Genomic DNA, 17,842 nt, shown 5'->3' with positions numbered 1-17,842 from the left:
AGTCTGCATGCCCGGAATCGACCTCTGAATTCGTTCCAGTATAAATCCTCGCGCTCGTTGGTAAGCGAAGCTTACTACACGAATATCTATACAATATACTACATGTATAACACCACAATATAATAATAAAATATAGTGTCACATAATGTTCAATGATTTTCGATATCAGTATTGTATTTATGAATCGTAGTTCGTAATTACTAATTAGTATCGCATATTCGCGTATACGAATATGTGATCGCGATGTAAAATACACATTTAAAGTGGGTATTAACTATTGTTATTTAAGCATATTATATAGCATAAAAATGATCTATTAGTATTTTGTATATGCCCACTGCATGTCCACACAGACTCATAGTGAGTTACTCACTAATATAGATGACAGATACAAACCGGTAGGTAGTATTTTATGAACTAATAAAAATAATTTTTTCCGAGACACAAATCATAAATTTTCAAAATTTCAACACCAATAACAGTAATGAGTAATGACTAATGGGTATTGCGGGTATGACGTCCTCTTAATGCAACGACCGATCGTGTGCGGTCGACCGGTACAACGTGATAGAAGAACAAGACGTCTTTCGATTGAGGAACGAGCGGCTGAAACTCATGTCGAACGAATTAAACGTAGTAAAGCACTCGTTAGTCGCCGTACTATCGTCCGCGATATCATTGGTCTACTGCTGAGGATTCGGACGTGTCGCCGCCGTGTTAAGTTGGGTTTGTAATCGGACCGTTTCTTTTCATTGACGATTCATATCTTATACTGATTAAATTTATCCATAGGGGAAGAATTTCAATAAAAAACTGTAGAGGATAATGATGCGCTTATTTTTTAAGTTAGTCTGTTAGCCTTATACGACCCTAGATGACAGAATTACTTAATGAGAAATTTCGCTCCCTCCCAATATCATGATTAAAGGTAGGTTCAGTTATACCTTAGTACACCTATAATCGTGCATTTGTGCCCCCAACATCATATTTATTGATGTATCTGTAATAATAAACACATTACCTTACCTAATTTATTGATTTAATAAAATAAGAATTAATTAATCACGATGTATAATACATAGTACAAGTACACAACACGAGACTAGGAGGTTGCTGATTTCAAAACCGAGGGATCCAAGAACGCCGAAGCTCGTCCTAAATCTCGCCTATGTCTATACGTGATCGTCGATCGAGCGACGATTCGACGTCCGTATACATGTATTATCGGAGGCGTCTTCGGGCGCGCAGCGGTCGGGATTTTATAATCATATAATAATATCGTATAAGACATCCATTGTGTTTCGACGACGTAATATTATATACGTGCAGTGTATAGTGCCTGTACCTATACATATTTTATACCTATATAATATGCTTTACTATGTATACTGTACGGTATACATATAAATATGTGGATAGAACGAAAGAGAGAACGTTTCCGACGTCTCGTGCGGTGGTCGCGTCTTACGATGGGTTATAATATTATTATCGTCGTGCGGTGCACAGCAGTTGTACGCATTATTACCAACGACGGAAAGTCGTCAAACGCGCACACGGGAGACGGACCATCGGTGACGGCGGCGGTGTGGGCGAGACAGAGACCGCGCGGAGGGACAGAGACCGAGCCAGTGAAAAATACCTTGTCGTTCCTTTAATGGAAACTGTACCTATATATATGTGTGTTACGACCGCAGCAACAGCAGCAGCAGTCCGTGTAGTCTTTGTAAACCGGTTCGTACAATATTATTATAATACGGACTTACGGTGTATGTGTGTGTGTCTGTGTGTATACGGCGAGAGAGAGGTGTACCTACCGTGTGCGTGTGTGCACTGGCACCGATTGTCGTGCGGGAAGAGGGGAAAAGGAGCTGAGAGAAAGACCTATGGAGGATAGGACGTGCGCGTGCGTGTATTTATGCATAATGAAACCTGTCCAGACGAATGAACCCGGCGAACGCGGCGGCGGCGGCGGCGGCGTCCTCTCATCTGAGCTGTTGTATATATAGGTAGGTATATATAATATATATATAGGTACTACGACCGCCATGTGCAGCCATGTATATTACCTGTATATTACCTGTACGGGTATAAAACTATATGATATTATGTATTACGAGTGTAAAAGATTTTTGAGCGTGAGTCACGCAGTTTAAAATAAATAAATTCCGGCCGGTTCTTGGTGACCGTCGTCGTGTGCGACTCGAACGTGAAGGGACGTGAGTGACGACTTCATTTTCGTCGGAGCGCGTTTGAAATAGTGGTAATAATAATAATAATAATAATAATGTTTTAAACGCGCGTCGTCGTTGTCGTGTGAGAGATATATGTTAGACAGATAGATAGGTATACGACCTTATGAGTATACCAGGTACGTGTGTATTATAATACGACGTCTCGCCCGTTATGTAACGTGTAAACTCCCGTCGACCTGTTGTACCCGCCTCACCACCACGCCTGAAGAAACTTACCGAAACACTTACCCACGTAGGCACAGATCACAGGTGTGCTTGGCTCCCGGAATTCTAGAGCTAGCTCTACGAACCCCTCGTACACACACCTATAAATCGACTATCTCAATGTTATTGCGTCTTGAATAATACGTTCCTTTAATAATAATATGATGTTTTTTGTTTATGCGTCTCAGAAGGTAAATATTATTGTGTTACGAGTCGATGATATTTTAACAGCGAACAGTCTCTAGGTACTTTGAAAATTATTTGATTTTTTTGGAAAATGTGAGCTACATATATTTTAATCACGCAATATTTTAATATTTGTTTTATGCTTCTCTCAATTTTTTGTGTATACTCACCGTGTATTAGGTGTAATCTATTCATAAACTATGCGCTAGTGATGTTTTTATCATGAGACAATTTAAATCAACTATAGTGGTAAACATTAATTTCCTCCTGAAAAATATGATACTTTAAAATTGCACTTGTTAGAGTGAGAATTTGAAACGGGCTGTTTTTAATGTTATAAAGACTAACGTATTTTTATTGGATCTATATATTCTCTTGGTCCTATATTAACAACTTTGAACCATATATGAACATTCATTAATACAAATTTAACTTAAGAAATATAAATATATTGTAGTTAACACTTTTGTAAATTCAACAATTATTATTTAAACGCTTTTCAGATTAACAAATGAGAAAAGTTGTTTGTTGAATCTTAAGTAAACATTTTAAAAGGTTCAAATCCGTTTTCAATATCACAATTTATTCATAAACTGTTTTATCATAGGTATTTATAATTTTAATCTTCAATGCTTGAAACACGTAAAACAATATTCCTCATAAATCGATCTTATTGACATTTAAAAAAACGTTCCTACATCGTAATACATAGTGGCTGTAAATTGTCCACATCAGATGGTAATTTTATTCGCCATGACGCCATTCCTAAACGACGACGGGTGGCAATATATTAACTTAGATCCGTCTATTATACATTTATACGCCTATTATGTAATATAATTTAATATTAATCCCTAAATTTCTACACAAGTACGGTAATGTTTATGGCCAACAGTGTATTAAAAATGTTGTTGACAAACACGGCGACTATATAGATGCGCATTATGTATATATGCTATAATATTATGTGCTACACTGCTACGAGTAAACGAAGAGCGAATAACAACAGTCTAAGGTATTGAGGACTCGATGCTGCGTCTGTGTGAATACCGTCGTATGTATAGGTGTACCTATATTATTATAACAATAAGATGCATTATGTATTGTGATATCGTTGCCCTTTTTTCATTCTCCTTCGAAAACACGACCATAGGGACGCGACCTCAACGATTGTGTGTGTAGTGTGTATGGTGTTATAAAATATATAAATCATCATAGCAGACGTTCCACGAAATCACTACAGTGGGTAAGGACGATAGAAATCCTTAGCGTGTAGGTATACGCGTTGTTGTTAAGGAATTTACAATAACCGACGACGGTCCCTGCTTTGAAAAAAAGTATGAATAGGGATCGATCGACGAACATAACCCATACGAAAGAAAAAATCATTATCATGTTGGTTTGGTCAAATCGGATGTTTATAGGACACGTTCACGCCCCGGGCACTGGCGTTTCCTCTGAGGTGGCTTATTCAATAATACTTATTCATCACAGTGCAGCAAAGTCCCGAACGCGTAAATCTCTTTTTGTGTACCAATATAAATTGGTGTAATATATCTCTTTTCGTTGAAAACATCTCTATCGTTTTTGTCTATATAGGACACTGGCACGACAACAGGACAGGTCGATAACATATGTATAACAAAAATACCCTTAGATATTATATCTTACATAATATTATATGCCCGTGTAAGATGTATCCATCATTCATATTAATAAGAGCAGATCTATGATTCCACGATTGTTGGTTCCAGGCTTGGAACGATACAGAGATCTAGACATTTTCGATTTGGTAAAAGGCCGATGGATAGCAATAATCACGGGCCTAATTAATAGATGACAAAAATAATTAATAAATGTCTTATATAACTACTCAATAACTCATCTATGTTCTCTTTAATTTCTATACTAATTTTTGTTTTTGATTTCATCTCATAGAGGTTAGGGCGGCGGGCCGGGCGCCCGCATACAATACGGCTGTTCTCATAGTTCATCCGCGTCATTAGTTGCATTTAAGGACGATTTGTCCCTAGTAAAGATCAAGATAGGACAGTAGGACACTTGGTTCTGAAAATTATTGGTTATAATATGACTGGTCCTATCGGCGTATATTGATTTATATTATAAACTTTAGTGGTTACTGGTTTGGTTATTTTGGTTTTATTATACCTAGCTAAACGAAAACCTAAGATCGACATTTAATTAATATAAATTTAAAATTGAAGTTTACCTCACACGTCTACTTAACGTCAAATTTATATTTTATTTATTATTTTTTTTTATTTTTAAAGTTTTTCATTTTTGATTGATAATACTAAATTTTGAGTTATTATTAATTATATATTGAATAATTATTTGTATTTTTCATTTTCGTATAATAAAAAAAAAAATTAAATTAGAAAAAACCAAAAATAAATTTCCTAACAGTATACTATGTTCTAATTATTTTAATGTTACAAAAGGATTTTCATTTTTAATTCCTACAATACAAAACACTATTAAGTTTAAACATGATTAGTAAACTAAGTAAACATTTTATTAAGAAAAATAATAATTAGTTATAAGTTATTTATAATTTATACAAAAATAAAAATGTGTTTAAATTTTAAAAGTTAGTAAAAGCCTTATTTATAATTTAAATATTACGATTATTAGTTATTAGTGTTATTGGGTACTAACAATTATTTATCAGAATTACTACTCATTCAACAACAGAACATATTATATTATTATTATTTTTCCTACATCCTGGATTAATAAAAAATATAAATTCGATAAAAAAAAAAAAAAACAATATAATAGTACCTACTATACAAAATTTGTAATTCATTTCCATTTTTTTTTTTATTTCTTTATTGTATATTTTCTGTTTATGGTATATTTTTATTATCGTTTTAATGTTTTTTCCATCTAATAACGTTTTCAATCCTTGACATTATTATGTTATATTGTGATGACATCTAAACGCGATTAGACAACCAAAACGCCGGTTGATAAATTTCAGATTTCTTGTGTCTACATGTACAGATATCAGCATAACAAATATGTATACGACAACGCCCGCGTCGAATCGAATTATTCACCTTCTCGTCGGTACTTATGCTGTTGTAGGATTTAACCAGCATTCCGTCATCGAGAAAGGTTTAACGGATCATAATACATTCTTTATGAGTAGTAAGTAGGTATGTATAAGTAGTTTACCATGATACCTATATTGGCCATATTTATAAAATATATATTTACAGGCGGGGCAATTAAATTTTTACATTTACCTATGTCTCTATTGTTATAGACGTAGGTGACTGCTTGTTGAAATTGACGTTTAAAGAAAAAATAGAAAAGATTAAAATTTAAAAAAAAAATAAATAAAATATTGATCCTTTTAACTACATTTATAATAAATAATATTATATTGTTATCACAATATTTTCCGTTCAATTATACCTCGCGTTCGGATTAAAATTTATTTTGATTTTTTCGTCCATATAGGCATATATACACATAAGCGTTTATAGTACTATATCGTTATTTGAGTTAAAAAAAAAAATAATATTGGCTTGTAATTTTTTTTTCTTTTAAAATAGATTTTGGTAAATCATGTTATTTAAAAATGTTATATGTTTGTTTGTGTTAGAGTTAGACAAATATTAAACATGAATAAGAATAAAATACAAAATATTGTGCTGGATTCTTCTACATATTTTTGATTAGAGTGTGACCAAACTAATTATGGTGTCTAGTATAAATGTATTATTTGTACAATCAAAACGTAAAACGTTAATAAAAACCATCATTGCAATAATAGGAATCAGTTAAATTTGACTTTTTTAGTGTAATTTGAAAATTGAAAGTATTTGTTTGTATACACGTTTTATACTTTTATATGTAGATAGGTAGGTACACGCGTATAAAAACAGTAAAATAAATCATGTTATAAAATGTCAATATAGTCGATACAATCGATTAACCGTTAGGTTACCAACTGTATTGTTTAATTGTTATTTTTTTAGAGTAAAGTCTACTATCGATCTATTTATCTGTAATTCTAGGAATAAATTACAATTATCTAATGGAATTTAAAATATACCGTTTTATTTTCCTCAAAAACATAATTTTCGATAAATATTTTTTTATCATAATATTTGATGCTGCAAAAATAGATGATCAGTGATCACGTTATAAAGATATATAAATATGGAGCGCATAGAATTATTATTCAAACTATTATTTACTCACAATTATTTTTGTAAGTCTAATATAATATATTATTATGTTTGTTAGTAATATTCTATTCACTTTAACTTGTTCTTTGTTTATTTTTGTTATCACTATACATACATATTACATATATATATATTTCTGTACTTCCGGTGATCTGACCTCATGGTAAATATTCTAAATACCTAAATATTATATGAACCAAACGTTTGATAGATTTGTTGATGATATCCATATTATTACCTTTTTGTCATATAATATAAATTATGAAAAATGTTTACCGCATGCAGTGGACTAGCTGTTGTTGTGCCACGCAAGGGCCAAAACGCCAATTACTTATAACTTATTAGTTATTACCTATTGGTTTTTATAAATTTCCAACTAATACTAACACATTTTTGAAATTTAATAATCAGTATTTTAGACAATTTTAGTTGAATTTCAGATACTTCAGATACTGTATTAATAACATAACTGACGTATTAAAATGATGAAAAAATTATTCATTCGTTATATGTATATGCATATTATATCTATTCATTTTACGAGACTGCGGAAAGGACCACTAAAAATGTCGTTCTCAAGTTAACGTTTTAAAGTTTACCACCGTTGTATATGGTGTATAATTAAAAGCTGCACGATAACGGATAAACTATTGGTAGAGAGAGATTTAGGTACCTGATTTTCTCTCAGTTGAAAATCATAGGATATTTTCAACTTCAGTTTTTCCCGAACATCCGTCATCTTTGATAGAAAATAGAAATTACAAGTGAAATAAAATTCTGTGTTGCGTACTGATGAGTGGTATTATACGAGTACAGGTACTGCATGCAACGATTCGATTCGATACGAACACCGGAACACCGGAATACCGAATCGGTGATGAAACGCTGTGGGCTATATTGCCTTGTTCGAAAGATGGTTTATTAACCACTTGTTTATATAAATTATCGGAAACATTGACGATTTTTATGATAACTCTAGAATGGTTTTGATGAGTCGTTCGAATAAAATTATACAATTTATTAGTCAGCGGTTTCAGTGTCACGGTGGGAAGTGAAATAACTAACGTACCTAAAACTTTTTAATATTACCAATACACCTTATATATTATATCATATTATTATATATATATATTAAGTCGTAATCATCTTAATACTATATTTGTTAAGACACCCTTCGGATAATTTCTTTTTAACCTTCTAGAGGGATTTCCTGAAATATTTAGGTTAGACATTCAAAATACCAAGTGATATTGGTAAGTTTATTGTGAAATCTATTAGTATACTAAACTAATCCTTAAGATTCTAAAATTATATTATTTAATATTATAATTTAGGTTTAAAATCCTTGGAAATTCTGTAAGATCTTCTTCTTCCCTTATAGGTTGGGTAAAAAAAGAAAATATCAAGTTCTGCAACAACCATTGATGAAAACGCTGCGTCCCGTTCGATTGCTGCACTAGCAGAGCAACGCGTTGTTGTGTCATTCGTAATAATAATATAATTATAGATAGATAGATTGTGATATTGTGTTTTCGGTGCCGAACGTGCTCCTACCAAATGTCACGAAATAGTACGAAAACGTATCCAACTGCGAAGTGAAAAACAAAAACAGAATTACGATAATTTTCCATTATCGCGCAACATAGTATCGACGTGTATTTATTAATTTTTTACGCGTTCGAGGCCTATAGTTTTCCCCCGCCGCCCACTATTGTTTGTAACGCACTGTCGGCTCTACGCATCGAGTCTAATTATTACTATCTATAAATTACCTTTTTAATTTTTATTAATTATATAAACCTATAGTAATAAGTTTGGCCTAGTGATTTTTTTATAATGATTATCACATTTTATCGTCTTCAATTTATAAAATTAAATATTTATTAATATTTTACCATAGATTGGTTAAAAAATTATCCGTTTGTAATGGCGTAATAAAATTAATATATTTTTGACTATAGGAAATGAAAAAGTCGATGCTATCTATTATTACCACATGAAATTATCGTGTGGAGGAAAAGAAACATGTTTAAACTCAGGAGATCAGTAAAAACAAGAAAAAAAAGTTCAAAAACAAATATTTAGAATAAAGTATATCTGATACGTCAATGCTGATATAGTGATATACCTACAATTAGTGTAACATTAAAGTTAAATACGCCAAACGAACTACGAAGTATAATCGATTTTTGTAAAAATATTTTTATTATTACTAAAATACAAGGCTTCTATAACCGAGGTTATATTATTAAAATATTTTTAATTTTAAAAATTTTAAATAGGAAAATAGGGATATCATTTTTTGTATGATAGGTTATAATGTTGGTGAAGCATATAAAGTCAATCTAGTACATCAACATCATAATGTTGTAAAATCTAAGTTCGAACTACAGAAATTTTCCCCTTATTTTGAACAGAAACTTACGGGTATTTCCAAACATTTTATTATATGTGACCGTCTTTTTTAATTTCTACTATTTTCACTGTTTTCATTAATTCTATTCGGTATTTAGTGGAGGAAATAAAAAATCAGGAAAGTCGATTTTAAATAAATTTGAGGAAAACTTCATACCTATTTTCAGAATTCTTAGTGGTTATTAGATAAATCGGTATCCATTGAAACGAAAACACATCCAAATACATAAATGTTAGCGCGTATTCTAGACAAGACGGAAAATCACCGCTTCTAATCCTTGTATTTAATTCTAACTTATTACTATCTGATATTCTGATATCTCCGTGTTATATAAAATTACAAAATATGGTTCAGTGGCTTGTGTCACCATCAACCATATATATAGAACGCGATTACAATTTTCCGTATAAAACAATAACACAACTTGTCAAAAGTATAACCACCGTCAAATGGTATAGCTGACGGTGGTAGGTATTTCTAGTTTTTTTTATAGCATTATTGCCATTATTACTTTTTAAAAACACATTTGATGACCGCGGTCGATGTTCGTAGCACTGTGACAGATAATCTGCATAATATTGTCTCAATTATATAGAGCGTTATTTCATTTATTTTTGAAGGGGGGATAGAGTTATGTAGGTCATGCGTTTTTTATATTCGCGCCCACCATTATGCATTTTTAAGTAATAAAAACGTTGAATATTATTTATTTATTTTAAAACAAATTCTCTAACCATCATCTTATGTTATCTATTTTACTATCATTTTTTACGATTTCCAATTATTTAAATTCAAAAATCCATCTTAGATCGTACAAAAACATAATACTATATGTACCTACAAGCCAATTTTCACATGTCACATGTCTATAGGTGCAAATTGGTTCCATTTAATGAGAGGACTTTAGCCTTGACTGAACATTGAAAAAACCGACGAGATGCAAAACTCACCTTGTAGGCACTAATCTTAAAACATAAACAAATTGGGGGGAGCTAATTATGACTTTTAGGGGAGGCTACGCCCCCTTAACTTCCTCCGAGATTTGTGACTATATATATGTCTCAGTTATAGAAATAATGTTTATGGAATAAACAAGAGTCAAGTATCAGAATTTATATAGGATTATAGTTATCGAAACTTACGCTGCAATAACCTACATATTATTATGGTTACGTGAATTCAATGTCGACTCTCTTTTTTATGTCATCGATTTGAAAACAGATTTGAACGACCGCAATAAACATTTGTTGCAATGTAGACATTTTTACACTTTACGAGTTCGCTAAATGATAATTAGATCACTTAAGAAATATTTTTTATCTTATAGCTTACTTTTTTGGGTGAGCTAAATTTCTTAGACCTCTACCTCGAGACGACGACGACGACGTACGAGTATATGGTGTTCGAATTCAATATGTTGATCTAAAATTATTATTATATATACCTAACATAAACAAATATTTATATAAACATATATATTTCATGGCGTTTAGCCTTGTAAAAATGTAAAACATCCAATTCACACTTGACGATAATGTATTCATTTTTATTCATCAAAGATTTTTACTTGTTTCTACGACACATTTATTTTATCGTTACAATCACAATATTATTATTTATCATTATTATAATGTTTACGACAATTACATCACAACCGCACATGAGTTATTATCAAGATTGCTCAATTTGGCGCTAGTACGAGTACGTAAGTACTTATCATAATATTGCCGATCCATCAACAAGTCGGTTTTATATAAATACAGATAAGCGTTTACGGTCTCAAAACTTACGTTCGTATATACTGACGTAGGTATATAGTAAGTAATAAGTATGTACACGTAAAATATCAAACACGATGTTTGTTTTGTTTTCATCGCGGTAACGTCATATTATAACGTTAAAATTTGTTTTAACGATCACCAAACCGCTGAGAAATTTAAATCGGGATACTTTTTTAGGCTTATACCTATATCGTTTTGCAACAGTTGTTCGGATTTAGGACACGTCATCCTTTTTGTCCTGATAACTTTTCATCCATAGTCGTATAGTCTTTTGGCTCCGTGACTCATGGATCACACGGCATTTAGATAGCCGGTGTTGTAGATTATTATTATTTTTCAATTCACGTGTGAAATAACCCTATACCCACTAATTAGTATATAAAAAGAACAATATACATTTAAAAATTTAAAAATTTAAAAACGGCCGTATACCTTTATGCGCTATGGGGAGATTCTTCAACATGAACATCATATCTACAATCGATTAAAAAAACATTTAACCATCATATCATAATAATTTAAATATCTATACGCAAAAAAAAACTTACTTATATATAAATAAACTGCCTGTTAATATTTAAAGTATTTGAAATATTTTTTTAAATGCATTCACTATTTATACATAGCAGTGGTGCTTAAATACATATACGTCAGAAGAATTTTTAACAAGTATATAATATTGATAGCCAGAATAGGGGCAATAGTGCAGTGATATATTATATAACAAGTGTATACGAGTGGCTCAATATTTTTTTTCCAAAAAATATTCTGCGCGTATAGAACAAAAAAAAACGTTTTGTGAAAAGAAATTAAATTATTTTCGAAACCATAATAACGGCACAGTAGTTTTAGAGTTCGTACGATTTGACGAGCTTGTTTACGAATACTTTATCATCGTTTTCGATCATCGATCTTCGAATATATCGTAGTTTTTTACGCGTAGCCGATTTTGTATAATATATACGTTCGGGCTGCGGTAATAGGTAGTAGTAGGATCCTGGAACGCAACGCGCAGGAATTTTTGGGAAAAAAGAATATTATAATAATGTATAGGTGCTTGTCTGGTCATACATTATACTGCAGAATATCGTATAATATATAGATATACCGCAGAGATTTGTTGCAGCAGAATACAATAGTGTTCTATACGCATAAAAAATGCGTCTGCCGGTTGCGCAGACTGGTTTCAGCACATTGAAACGGACGTTTTTATTCCATTTGTATCGTTATTAAATTTACTTTTTATCATTCCGCTAAAAACGATATCGGCTACCTTATATCAATAATTACATATATTATATAGGTATGAACGTGTATGTGTTAAGTGTGTAAAATATTATCATTATTAAACAATATAGCTATATTATTTTATGTGTTATTATCTTTCTTTAGAGTTGGGTTGTTCAGTATGTACAAAAATATTGAAATGAACGTGTACGAATAATTTTCGATTAGTGCTGTTTGTGATTAAATTTGAACTCTGCCTAAAGTTTTTTTCGCTTATTTTTTTGACGCTTTTTTTTTTGATTGACATTTTTTGTTAATAAATTCTGCCCACGGCGCGCATACAGTGTCTAACTATATTACTAATTACTATTACTATACTGAATTACCGTATAGTGCCCCCTCCTCCGAAAAAAATTCATCTATCGCTATTCAAATATGGCTGATTAATTTTTTGTATAAATTTTTGTCGAAATTATGATGCGATCAGGGTTTAGTGTAAATCGATAAAATCAATGATAGTGCACAGAAAAATACTTTCTAAATCGACTTTAAATCGCACCACCAATAAGTCCGTCTTACACAAACAAAAACGAAACAATCGAAACGTTAACGCATGATATATTCTTTCGAAATTATTCTACAGTCACTTGTTAAAAATTCACTCGGTGTTTAGACCGTTTTTATGTATAAATTATAAAAATCAAAACATGGAGTACCTATAATAATATATTAATAATAATTACATTATACTTGTCCGTAACTATACATATACTATTATATCGTCCTAACCCGTTATACGCAAATTAAATTAAAATTTTAAAAATTGCTATAATTGCTAACATTATCATATTACCATATTATATTATAATGTTGCTTTTAATGGCATCATATAAAAAATTAACTAGATGTATTGATGTATATACTATATAGGTACAGAGTAAACAGGTATCATTAAGTGCAAAAGTACCTATCAGATTTTTTGAAAAATCTAGTTTAAAAGATTAAATTATTGTGCAAAAAATAAAAAAGGCGCACGAAATTAAAAACGACAAATTATGAGTGGAACAATTACTTTTGCAGACACGCCTATTATCCTCGAGTAACAGGGAAACACACGCAACACGTATACTTTTTACGTTTCTCAGCCGCCTGCGAAAAAATGTGGTTTAAAATTTTACAGATATAAGTAATAGTCACTAATAATAATTACACATAGTATTAGCTAACTTGGTAAAATAATTCATGTTTACTCAATGAAATCTTAAGTAACTATACAAAAAATTTGAATTGGAGATGATAGCTTGGCGTGATAGCATCACGGAGCTATTTGTTGCCACACAAAACCTTATGAATAATCGCGGCCATTCTACACGCTGCTGAAATTTTTTAAATTTAGTTTTTCCTATTAAAACGTATACGATAAAAATATTTAAACATCTTAAATTATTTTAACATTAAATTATTCAAACTTCAAAGGCTTTTTTTCGAAACCGTTGACCATTTTTTGTTAGTTTCAGGTCATAAAATAATATTTTCTACGCCATAAATGCATTTCTTTTAAGGCATTGACATCCGGCCTCTAATCGTTTTATGCTGCAGTATCCGCAGCTGTCGATCGATTTTCGATTGTGTGTAGCAGATGATATGTCACCGTGAACTTGTTGACGGGTCTCTACGAGAGAGGTATTATTATGATCAGTCGGGCTCATTCATGGGAATTCGGCTGGTCTGTCGGTTGAAACCGAACTTCTCATACAAAGACAATACTCATCGTAAGTGTATACAGGTTGATTCAATATGGATCTTTAGTTCTCATTATTTTTTTTTTTAATGAATTTATTTAAATTAAAAATTGTCCTATTTGGACAATTTGTATATTATGTATTTATTTATATAACAAATAGGTAGTTATCACATCTTAAAATCATAATTTAAAAACATATATAAAATTGTTTAATATTTAATAATGTTATCAATTTTTATCCAAAATATATGTAATAAAATTATAATTGTATTTTTTCTGAAAAAATATCGGTTTTCCTCATTTCAAATAGACAGATCTACATCTGATATAGGTACGTAGACTATTTTTGTAGATTATTATTAATTATTAAAATGTTCAAATCATCGTAAACTCTCATTGGCCCCATATCTTTCAAACTCATTATTATGAAACTATTGACTTTAATAGCTACACACAATTTTATAACTCAGAAACTACTGTGTAGTCTAAATTTTGAATCTGAGTAGTATGGAAATTTTCAGAAAAATTATCGTAATTTATAATCGTAGTAGTAAGGGAGGGGGGGTTCTCATTTGAAAAATAGAAGTTTATTCCTCTGCAGATATACTATACTTAAGTACCTAATATAAAGGACTCATGGATTTGAAAATATAGTTTAAAATTTCATAAAATTAACTTTTAATATAACAATACAATAACTATATTATATTGGAGAAAAAGGGTGAACATGCTTAGTGAATCACTCTGTATAATATTTATAGGTACATATGACCGGGCATAGCATTATGTGTGCGTACGAAAAACGGCACAAATCGACGTGGACAAAATATTAAACCGAGTCTCTTAGTGTTTCTCTCTGTTGTCATCGAGCAAAGCAATCAGACCCGACTAAAACCGGATTCCCATATGTCTATAACGTATGTGCGTGCAGTTATATGCAGTCGGTAGACTGCGGCTGACCAAAGGAAAGATGGGGAAATTTTTTTTTACCTTAGGGGGAAAACGATTGAGCGCACGAAAACGGTTTATTTTATAACAATATTCTATACGATTTTATATTGAACACGCGCGGCCGACACGTGAAGATAATATATTATTATTTTAATGTAAAAAAAAATAAAAACCGGCGGAGGTGGCGAGTGCTGTGGGAAGGGTAGGTCGGGTTAAAAAAAAACCTTTACTTGTTCAGAAATACACAATTGAATGATAATATAATGCGTGTAAAAACAAATTTCGTCCTTGTCTCTACCGCGAAATCGCCGCGCTTAAATTATTTTCCTCATTATTTGTTTTCATTTTCGAGGCCATGTGTTTAGTTGTTTTTTTTTTTAATCTAATATTTAGAAGATTTAAATAGATACATAAAAATACATATTTGTATTATTTTTTGTAAAATTTGTAAAATGTTTGAATTTTTTCGATCTGTTTTCAAATTATGTTTAATTCAACTTAATTTTTTTTTCTTTAAATTCAGGTTAATATCTAAGGTATCCAAATACTAAAAATAATTTACTTATAAGAAATTTAGGTGACAAATAATTTCTATATCAAAAATATTGTAAAAAATCAGTAATAATATAATTCAGTGCTTTTCATTAAATCATCATATTTCGAAAACCAAAGTATCATCAACAAAATAAAGATGTGAATCGTAAATATAAGGGTATGGATGATGTTGGTGAATTTAGTTTTGAGCCTGGTAATTCATTCCTTTTAAATAATGAGTTAAATAAATACATATAATATGATGCAACCATCATGAGACCAGTTAAGTTATTTAATAATTCAATGAATTAATTATAGTCCCAAGGTATAAAATACGAAAATGTATTGTTATTTTTGATCTGAATTTAAAAAAAAAAAAAACAATTCAATAAATATTTAATTAGATACATATTTTGATTTTTTTTTTACATATTTCAATAAAAATAAGTACACTTTTTTGTTATTTTTTTACAACACAATTTATTATTTTATAAATTCTTTTACGCCAATTAGTTGTATTTTATCGTACACATACAATGTTTTCGTTTTAATGATCTATTATAATAATTTATAATATAATTATTCGTGTAAAATTTAAAAGTGGTTTATTTAGTTTGTTGAATTTTTTGATCATTTGTTATATCATTATTATTTGTTGATAAAAACATGCTGAAAATCATCGTCATACAAATTGTGTGATACAATACATTTTTAATAAAAATAAGTTTACAATATATTGTTATGATGAATGATGAATGATGATGTTATTTAAAGAAACAGTGATTATTAATACAGAGAACGTTATCTACTCAGTTTCAAATAATTTTCAAAATTAAAACGATCTTAAGATGTTTAAATTCAGTAAATTGCTATGAATATATGACACTCAAACTATAGAAAGGTACTATAAAAACTAGAGATCGTACTAATTCAATAATTAAAAAAAATAAATACCTCCAATTCCAATGTGCAATTACTATATTGTATTATTCTTTATAATAAATATAAATTTAATATAGGTACACGATCATCATATTATTATGCAAAATAAAATATGTATAACTGAAGAAGTTAATTTCCGTCGTTATCGACTATCGTATCTAGTCCAAGCAATATTATAGTGCTACTCGTATATACCTACGACGGTTTATGAAATTGATAAATCAGTAGGTATATGTTGAATTTAATCATTAATTAACTTTTGCACAAAATAATTTCTATTTATAGATCAATTACGGTTGCAATTTGATAAGTAAATACTTAATACACTGTGCACAAATAATATCTAAATCTATATGTTATGTTAAGGAACTTGATTTAAAATTGAAATAGAAATTTCACAACAGTCATAAATATATTACATTCAAACACAACCGAATCGAGAATTAATTTTTTTTTCATCCGACTTCTCATCATTACATTGTCAAGTACTCAAGTCTAACAATAACGTCGTACCACGGGCCTGAAGTTAATAACAATATAATAACAAATAACAACAATCCACCATAATTTATTTGTCATTCGGCCACCTGTATATGTACGTATACGGTAAAAGTAGATCAGTTTACAATAAAATAATTAAATATTTAAATAACAATATTGTACTGCATATTTCATCGTCTGTGCGGAATCGCGGACGCTTATAATATTCGAAAACGAACGAATTGTATAAAAAATAAATTATAAAACATACCAATAAAAATTAAACCGTTGTGCCATTTTTTGAACCGACACGGAAACGTAACAATCGGAAAAGGATTTCTATTTGTATCGTTAGAATTTTTAACTCGTCCAATAAATTAATTTATGATTTTTGTCGATCAATATACTCGTATATACACATCGTATAGGTACATATCAACAGTCAACTCAATACAACCGTCGTCCTAAGATTGAGAGCGAATTAAATTCGATTTCGTTTCTTTCATAATATTACTCCTACTATATGGCAAGTTACTAAATAGTAATGTACTATACTGTATTACTATACGTCAATATAGCTGCAATGTATCTCAAAAGACTTCACTGTTAAAGAACAAAGGTTTTCTTAAAGTTCAACATGCCAATTACCTACAAATAATAATTAATAAGTAATAATGTATGGTAAGAAAAAGAAGTTTGTTTTATTGCAATTTTATTGTACTGGAATGTGGTATCGCAGTCGAATCAATATTATGTTTATTTATCCAGTATTTTTTAGTAATTATATACACCTCATATGAATAGTCACACGAATAGAAATATTATGTGTATATTTAACGTTCGTAAAGAATAATGTGGCCTAATGGAATGGCTAATTACTATATAATCCACCGAAGCAGAGA

The 17,842-nt window shown here is 30.4% G+C and overlaps 1 long non-coding RNA gene across 1 annotated transcript; it reads left to right on the top strand.

The window, feature by feature from the left end:
* The first annotated feature begins 240 nt into the window (after positions 1-240).
* Positions 241-15,328, top strand: LOC126550368 (uncharacterized). The gene is made up of 3 exons (XR_007604438.1): positions 241-2,006; positions 13,801-14,061; positions 14,795-15,328. It is a non-coding gene; the product is annotated as an uncharacterized LOC126550368 (long non-coding RNA).
* Positions 15,329-17,842: the final 2,514 nt, after the last annotated feature.

This window comes from Aphis gossypii, chromosome 2 (assembly GCF_020184175.1).
Source record: "Aphis gossypii isolate Hap1 chromosome 2, ASM2018417v2, whole genome shotgun sequence".
Classification (NCBI taxonomy): Eukaryota; Metazoa; Arthropoda; class Insecta; order Hemiptera; family Aphididae; genus Aphis; species Aphis gossypii.
Note: the sequence above shows the minus strand (reverse complement) of the source record. Positions and strands in the feature narration are given on the sequence as shown.